This window comes from Cryptotermes secundus, unplaced genomic scaffold (genome assembly GCF_002891405.2).
Source record: "Cryptotermes secundus unplaced genomic scaffold, Csec_1.0 scaffold303, whole genome shotgun sequence".
In the NCBI taxonomy this organism is placed as follows: domain Eukaryota; kingdom Metazoa; phylum Arthropoda; class Insecta; order Blattodea; family Kalotermitidae; genus Cryptotermes; species Cryptotermes secundus.
In genome coordinates, this window is record NW_019726229.1 from 249,900 (window position 1) to 259,592 (window position 9,693).

Below are 9,693 nucleotides of genomic sequence, written 5' to 3' on the forward strand. Positions count from 1 at the left end.
ATTTGGATCTATAGTCACTGCAGTCAGTGATCAAGGACAACAATCACAGAATGACTACAATCGAAAACATCTACAGTACCTACAGTACTTGCCTTTCTCTAAAAAATTATTTCAACGTGTTATACCACAACATAAGGTGAAACGAAATCCTCTGATTCTTAATCAATTACAATACTGCTAACTACATTTCCTCATATGCTTGCAAAGAACTGAATATACGTACAAATTAAATTCAAATGTCAACTCTGGAGAATCTGAGGTGGTCATCAAGTGTCTCGGCCGCTTACTGATACGAAACATTTAACTTACTAACTTAATCCGTTCCTCTTATACCTTCTGCTGTCGAGGTTTGATTGTTTGTTTCTTCTTTTTTTTCACTGATCATTTTATAGACGGTAGGCCTCTTTGTACGGTGATCAGATCGTCTCAAGGCCTCTACCAAAACACAGAATAAATAAATACACACACAAAACATCCATGCCCTTGTGGGATCCGAACCCATGATCCCGGCTTCCGAGCGAGCGAAGACACTTCATACCCTAGACCGCTCAGTGACCGTGACCGGCTAAAATATTTAAACCGGGTTTAAATAGTCTATCTTGTCATTACTGCTTGAGAAGGTATAGCTCCTTGTGATCGTAGTATGATGAAAGTCAATATACATGGAAATATCGCATGAAATATTTGTCAAACTTCAGGACGTTATTAACGGGATTATTTTAAATGAAAAATGTTATATCAACACGGATCCGGTACTCAACTTCGAAATTACTACCAAAAATTAAGAAAATGCCTGATTGCGTACAACTTTTTGATTTGGTTACCTTACCGGATACATTCAAATTATATACATAATTATTCAGAGCTGTAGTACAATACTTAAGCAGCCTGCTCAGGGTGAAAATGTATTTTTCCCCGAATCGCCTCCGTTTGATTTACGAGGTGTTTACGGTGATGTCGATTTGTATTATTGCGGGCGTTTGATGGCGGCTGAAAAATCGCGGAAGTAGGCAATTGTGGAACAGTTATTAGACTCGGATAATAGGACCGGTAAGAAGAAAAGTGGTTACGTTACACTACGTTTATTAATGCAGAATCAGTAGATATGCATTTCGTGTATGGCTTTCGCGACGGAAGCCTCTCCTTTAATTTAAGGAATATCAACTTTGATAACCGGAGGAGAGGCAAAATTACCGACGTGTATTTGAAATTGTATCGTAATCTGAGATAAAATGTCACCCTCAAGCCGCATGCACGCGCTGGCCGTGGAAGACGTAATGTGCGGGAGCAGGACGACCCATCAACCAGCACTCCTCACACTTCTTCCGTAACACAGCTTCTTCAGCGAGCAGCACGGCGTACTCTGCCTGAGAAGCAACTGGATTCTCTCCATGTACAACTAGTACAAGGGCTGCAGTCATGGGCAAATTTCTCCGTGTTAAGTTCCTCCGGTGAGTGCTACACAAGACTGTGGACACACACGTTTCTGTGTCGTGTGTTGTGAACTGTCGAAGAAGTATTTACAAGAAGTGGTTTACACAGTCCCCGCAGCTTGAATGTAAGGACAACGGCGAATCTTCATGCTACTCGTCACTTCTCATTCCTGAAAGGATTTAGTGCCAACGTTTACGTCGGAATCGTAGATATTTATGTGACCGGACTGTGTATAATTAGGATCGCATCAGTAAGGCGCCCTACGCCGATTATTTTAACGAAAAGCTGCCACTTTTATTGACGAATGTCTTTCTACACATATGCCAGAGTACGTGGTTTCTGCACAACAGTACCCGTCCCATTTTGAACGTCGAGTGCATGATTGGCTAGATATGAATTTTCCGGACGGTCAGAGCACAGAAATCGATCATATGGCGTCTATGTTCTCCCGATGTAAACCGCCCCTAGAGTTTTACTCGTAGAAAGTTCATACCACAGAAGTTTGCAATCGTGACAACCTCGGTTACACAGAGAGGAAATAGCAACAAAACAGTTGTCTGGATACTTGAAGCACTAAGCCAACTGTACGGGAGTCTGTGACGAGAGGACTTAGCCGGTGCAATTAGCACAAAAGCCGAAGTATTTCCATTGCTAGAAGCCGTTACTAGGAAACGACTAGTGTTGGCAGGGAAGGCTTTGTGTGTTGCAGTTACAGAGATATTTGGAATGTGTAATTTAGTGACACTGTTATACTTGCAGTTACGATCAGTAAGAGATCAATAACTCCAATATCCAATCCAAAACCAGTCGAGAGTCACACTAAGGTAGGCCGCACACCGGCATGCGTCAAAACATGTAACAGTCAAGACAGGATGACTGTGACATGACGCAAAGAAAGGTGCACAGTTGAAACGAATGAGATTATGAAAACCACCGCACACCGGTCTGAGTCATGATGCTGACGAATCACGAATGAAGCAAGACTGCGTATTTTGTTTCATGTCTTGATGCAGTGGGTGTGCGGCCGCCCTAACAAAACAAACTCCGTGGTCTGTAGCCCGCAAGCGAACTCTACCGACTGAGCGATTGCCGCTTGTCGGCGAAGTTAGTGTCAATATAAAAACAACAACATAAAATATACCCACTGTAAAAACTGGACAATGGAAGGGGTGAGCAGTGCAGTCAAAAGTGAATGTGCATACCTGAGGATGGCCAAAACGCGGAAACATGTACAACATTGTTCTGACGGAAATCTGTACAGCTAGAAATACAACACAACATGATGCTACAACACAATATTTATTCTAACCTAATGTATTATTGCATTCAGATATTTTATTAGGCCCGCGGTAGAACTTCTAAGCTACGTAACATTTCGGCTATTCAGTCAATTCTTATAATATTTCAAAAGCAGTAATTCAGCATTCACCTGGAGGTAGCACAGAAAATACGTAAAGGCTACGCCCAATCCCATCGAAGATTCAAATTAAATGCATGACAAATATGAATAAATATAATATAAATCTGCAAAGTTTCGGTCCATATGTGGGATAATTTTATTGAAGTTTAAAGAGATGCTGTACTAAATTTTATAAAGTTACTGTCACTCCAATTTTGATGTATAGATGTGAGAGCTAGGTTATGACAGCAAGCGACTGGAAATATCTACAATCAGGAGAAATGAAATTCCTTCGAAAAGTAATGGGATCTACCTTAAGGACAATCTTACAAATGTATCAATAAATGAACACCTACGATAAAGTGTTCTCAAACACAGAATACAAGATTAGAGGAAAAAATGGAGACAACATTTTGAATGTGTGGAAGAAATAAGATTACCAAAGGTAGTTCATAATTACGTTGATAGAGGAACATATCACGGAAAAGATGGTCTTTGCAGAAATCTTGGGTCAGAATAGGCCAGTGGCCTATCCTGTAAGGATTATGATGACAAGTATGAGGGAGTTTTTAATGTAGTTGGTAAAATCATCTGAAGAAATCACTTCACTTGGCTTCCACAGGGCATTCTGTCCACGTCTCGCTTAAAGATTCTGTACCATGACCCGTACTGATAATCAGAAAAAGGGAATAAATAATCAAGAAAAGATCTCTTCATTAACTGGCAGTAGTTCAACAGACATGGAACTGGGGTATATGAAGTACTTCCTCTTACCGACATGATTGCCATGAGCAGCAAAACATTACATCTAATGGCAGATGATAGTAAAATTCACGAATTTTTAACAGCATGTTTTCAACACAAAATACATTTGTACTAGTTTGATTTGGTTCATCCTGGCCCATCACGCCAGCAATAGTATAAAGGTTCACTAACACCGTCCGGTGTGACTGATAAAATTTTTTCTTCTTTTTAATCTTTTATCCTCGAAATGTTTTGGTCTTATAGACCATCTTCAGAAGAATATCAGTACAATTATAAACCACTATTACAGTGAGTTTTGTGAATATTAATACATACATAGAATGTTGTATTGATATCCTTGTCAAGGTTAAAAGATTAAAAAGAAAAAAAAAACATTTTCAGTCACACTGGACGGTGTTAATTAACCTTTATAACATTTTCACTGTAAATTTACATCTGCTGTCTCATATGAAAAATACCACAACCTTCTATTCACAAGTTTATGGGGAAAATATTTAAAGATAATGGCTTAATCTTAATATCTTACAGTATCGAACAAAACAAACATGCTTTATATGCAGTTACAATAGCTGCCAATAAACGTCTCAAAAATTATGTCCCATTCTGATTCTTCAGTATCAGAACTACAGACTGTACATGTACTACACAGAACATGCAGATTTTAAGAGTGGCTTCTAACCTCCGTTATGTACTATGTACGAGTTGTGCTTATGAAGATTCTACTGTCCGGGATACAAACCCATGTAGCCCGTTGAAAGGCAACCTAAGTTTCGGAGAAACATGTCGCCTCCATCCTCAGGGTCGAAGAATAAGCCATGTAGGAAATGTGCGTGAAATGGGTAGCAATTAATCTTTCACCCTGAAGATTGTGGCAATATGTACCTCAGAAACGTCGGTTGATTTTCAACGGACTACAGGGCTTTATATCTAAGACGACAGAACTCGTTAAGTTATCTATTGCTTTGCTGTCAAAAATGTCATTAAATTTTGGTTACTACTGCTCTCCTGTCAAAATGATCTTCGTTAACAACAGTTTTCACCAGTATCAAGTTACACAGAAGTACCAAATTTGTTAAATTGAAATGTTCATACACACGTTTTTAAGAAATTACTTCACATGTCCATGGAAGTACATCGTCTATTTTTAAGACACATGAACATAGTATTTAATGTCCAGCACAACATGCTGCCAAAACCGACGTTCTTTCATTATTTTAATTTCTCAAAGTCATGTATAGTCAAATGTGTGCAGAATTTTCAGTGAGCCACACTGCGGAATGGTACTTCGAACACAAAGACTTGTTTGGGTCTAAAGATAATTAGTTCAAGGTCCCTTATGTGTAAAGTCAACAGACCCATAATGTAAATATGAAAGCCAATATGGAATAATTTAACAGTGATCCCCACATCTCGAATGTTCAACATACATACCTGTGATTATATCACCACACTATCTTGCAATATGTATTGTCAGAGCTTACATCAAAATGTCTTTGCATTACTTTCACACACAGCATACAACACTCTCACCTCCATTTTAGACGTCGGCACACCTTGTTTGGTTACTTTACGTTGGCAGGTAGCACCACCATGCAGTTAACAAAAACGAGACCTTCCGTCTATCTTCTTTTTATTTTAAAATAAGTATAAGATGTAACAGTTCGATTTTAAGCAATGTAAAAATATTTCTCATTTTCGTATGTATCTGAACATCACAGTGCAGTCATGAAAGTACAGAACAAAATAATGTGTCAAAATACTTTTAACAGGGGCTTTGGGTAAATGCCATAACCTTTACACATGACAGCAGTATGTTCAGATTGCTACCTACAGATAAGTAACTATGTTATTGGTTAGCTGCGTAATGCGAAAGTTGTTCTGCCATCTTCCCGTTGTGGACTAAATTTGTGCCACCAACGACGTTGGCTCAGTCAGGCTGTGTATGCGGGCCGACTATGGCGGACCATCCAAATTGCATAATTTTAACCATTTACGCCGTGATTGCCCCCAACTGCGTAGCAGTGACCCAAAATCGTCTTCTACGTCACACCGAAATAAAAAATTTCAAAAATGGTTGATCTGTACCTCCAATCCCCCATTCATCTTCATAGCATCGTACTTAAGCAGTTTACACCCCCCCCAAAAGCGATTATAGTGAAATACTGACATAACTTCGTAATCAGTTCAATAACTGAAAGAACTTTGCCAGCCGGACTCAAACGTTAAACAACTATATAGGTCAATTTTGCAACTCCAACTACAGGTGAGCTTCCAGCCTCTGAAAGGTTTCTGAAAGTTAAAGCATGTGCTAAATTTAATAACCGTAAAAACTTTAAAATGTTCCAGGCCTAAGTACATTTTTGGGAATGTCACCAAATATTTGGGTGAACACTGTAAAGCTGTGTATATTACTACATTCATAAGAATGTGAACTCACTTAAAAAAAATCACTGGAGCAACCATACCCACTAGATGTGTGCCAGCAAGTGATGTAAGAAGTTCCCACATAGCTGATGCCACTCCTAAGAGTACATTTGCCCTGCTTATTAAATACAGCACCTGTTTCTCTTTTAAATAAGGGGGGGGGGATTAATAAAGGGACAAGTAAGGTTGTGTGCTAGTGACTTTCTACAAATTGGAAGCATCTGCATGATGATACTTACACTAAGAAACAGGGTCTTAGGAGGAACTCTATTGGAAACAGGAAAAAGAAAAAGAAAAACAAAAATCACAACTTTGTAGTTACTGAATAAAAATTTCTTTTTCTCATTTCAGCATGGACCAGTTCCATAGTAGTGCTAGGAACTTCTATTTACAATTCAAGTTACAAGTTATTACAATAAGCAATTTAAAATTACATAATTATTTACTTTCATAATAACTGTAATAAATGTTGACAAAATGTAAGTTTATAACAGGTACAAATGAACATGCAAAAGTGTACACTGAAAATAAAAACATCCACTGCTCACTGAGCTAATGCAAAATTGACTACAGGTATTGACACAAATGACACACAGGCATTAAAAACTGTATTATATACACAAGAGTTCAGAAAAGTGCTTCCTTAAGTACTATATATACAATTCACACATACAATTGAAGCAAAGAAGTAAGGTTCCCAGACTTTCATGACTTAGAAAGCTCTGTGTGATAGAAATCATAATTGAAAAATTTTAACAATAAATTAGAAGCAAGATTTAACAAAGTGAAGTGTCAAAAGGACTATATGGAATTTATATTGTGTAATAAACAGTAAGACCCCACTCATCCATATAATAATTATGTCCACAAATGTGAAAACAAAACAGTAAAATGAAATATGTATAGCCCATGTTCAATTCATGCAACGGGTCGTTTTCAGTTAAAGCCAGACCATTAATACTGAAAATACCCATATTTTTGAAAATACAGATAAACTGGGACTTGAAAGTGAATTCTAATATTACTAGTAAACTGTTTTAATTTCTATATAATCTATAGAAGTTAATTTCAAGCATACAAGAAAAGAGCATGTGAACCATTTCACAACTATGCTATGGTGAGGAGCTCAATGCGCATAATGGGTGGTACTGTAATTCAGAAATTCTACATCAAAATAAAGAAATTACAGGTATGAAAGTTTTAGAGTTACAGTAAAAAATTAATTTGGAGGAATGAAGTATTGTATTGATACACTAATGATAAATATCGGGTGAATACTGGATGACATACACAAAACACTCTTCCTTAGTAGCAGTAAGAATAACCTACACAAAAATCAATCTTGCAGAGGACTATTGTTAAGTGCCCCTTAAAGACCTTCATTATTAACAGCCAGAATTTTTTGGAACACAAAGAGCTGCAAACACAGTAACATTAGAAATACAGTTTTCCTACATATTTCTGTAACTTCCTAGTACTTACCACTGGCATGAATCTAAAATTGCTTTATAGGAAAGCTAATTACCCACATCACACAAATTGCACAGAATGCTGTCCCTGTGAATGCATAAGCTTTAATATGTTTAAACAGGTTGAGGTCCAACCCATTTTGAGCCTAAAATGTAAGAGGTTAAGCACCATCAGTAAATGCCATTCAAAATGGTTCATATTCATATGAATGAAAGTTTTAGTTTTGCCTTGAGAAGCGCCTAGGGCTCACAATTATGAACACCAGAGCCATCTGTAATTTTTCCTTTACATATGCATCTACTATAAACTCATTCATAAACCCCAGTCTATTAGATCACTTCTGGACAAATAAATAAAATCTAAAAGTGTGTGACGATGGTACGTTAATACAAATATTATGTTTCTGGACAAACATGTTTTGCAGACTGGATTCCATCTCCATTTCCATGTAAAATTCGGCTTAGCTGGTAGTGTTCAACCAAAGGCTGGCTGTCAGTAACTTGCAGTCAGGAAGCAAGAGAAGTGTGTAAATATGTCAGAAAATACTCCATGCCAAAAATCTGTAGTAGCATAATGATAAAGAAGTTTAACTACAAACCAGTTTCAATAACAATGATGCAGTGAGGAGATGTGCAAGTCATATTTACAGATCCTATCTCTGAACTAAGAGGAATAATAATTTAATGTTAGGGAACAGGCGTAACACAGTCAGTACTTCAGCCTATCATTTTAAGAATTTGAAATGGTTTACTGTATGGTGTCATTTGGAGACCACTTGCAGATGCCAATATTTAAACTTTAAGCCAGAAACCCTATAACCAAAAAAATTGCTATGAAATAAAGTAAGTGCCACATTACAACACTAACAATTCTACAGATTTAAAAATTACAGTAACCACAATAATGATAGTCTTTCTCCCAATAAAGAATATAATTCAGATACTGATATTCACTGTAGAAAATTTAGTTTCTCTAATTTTCTATCAATTGCCTGGACAGTATTACAGGAGAACTGAATTCTCCTGAAAGGTACAAGTGCATGTTCATTACTCTGTACAGTTCTTCCGCCCCCCAAAAATCATTCCCTACATAAACACATACGTTTTATTACATCAACAGCCAGTGCATAATTAATTAAATATTAAACAACTTGTTATAAAAATTAGCCCATCAAATTATTCATAGTTATAGTAATATTATAAAAAGAGATGGCACTTCACAGAAGTGTTGACAGAAATAGCTAGGAGCAGCAGCACAGAACTTGGAACATGGTTGCTGCATGTGACCACTCCAATCTTACATAATCCATAAATGCTATTAACTAATCCACATAGTTAATGCCAAATATTATGTATTTGAATATTTGTATTTCAAATGTAAAGGGATTGTTCAGCTATTAATACTACATTTTCTAAATTTCAGCAATTCATGATGCTCAATTTCAATACCCGTGATTGGACATACAACTGTTACTATATGAACTGTGTACATAATGAAGATTCTTTACTTTCAAATATCAGCGGAACATGATAGTGTGGGTACATTCACAAAACAAAAACACATTGACTGAAATTCTATAGTACACTTCCTTATGAGTGGTTTATTTAATATATAAACTTTCTGGTGACTCACTGTGTCAAATCACAACAAAAACATGTTAAAAATGCTTCCACAACTGTAAAATGTTATTTCTCTCCTGAAGCAAATTTCAGTTTGCCACTGCGAGAACATGTGGTCCTGGCACATTTCCTTGAAGAGCAAAATAATTAACCCATGCAATGTCTGTGAAAGGATGACATGGGCAGATTATGCTTCACATAAATAATCTGAGTGGTAAATACAGTGTACTTGGATACATACAAAGAGTGAATAGCATCACACACCAATATGGAATTCTGTAAACCGTGTTTTAGTCAAATATGATTTCTTCAGATGAATAATCACCACTGTAAAACATACTTCCAATGTCACCACGGATTAATTTAAACTTGCTCTGAATTCTAATTTTTATAACAAATTTAAGTCATATGAATGTTGAATACCTCCACATTTTCACAAAATGCCTATATATATTCCGAAGCTATGCCAGAGAAATGCATTCTCAGAAGCTCATTCAGAATCTAAGTCCCTTACATACATGGAATATTGAGCACTTAGTAGATACAGTTGGCATACAGATCCTTGATTTGTGTCTTGCAACA

General features: G+C 36.8%; 1 protein-coding gene across 4 annotated transcripts in view; it reads right to left on the reverse strand.

The window, feature by feature from the left end:
- The window catches only part of LOC111864029 (nuclear hormone receptor FTZ-F1 beta), a 220,060-nt gene extending 214,681 nt beyond the window's left edge, over window positions 1–5,379 (reverse strand). For 3 of the 4 annotated variants that reach the window (XM_023850967.2, XM_023850971.2, XM_023850964.2), the window contains exon 1: window positions 5,030–5,378. The gene's annotated coding sequence lies outside the window, so the exon portion shown is untranslated. Of the gene's footprint in view, window positions 1–5,029 lie in introns of all 4 variants that reach the window. The other variant, XR_004512978.1, reaches the window with a different exon arrangement.
- Window positions 5,380–9,693: the final 4,314 nt, after the last annotated feature.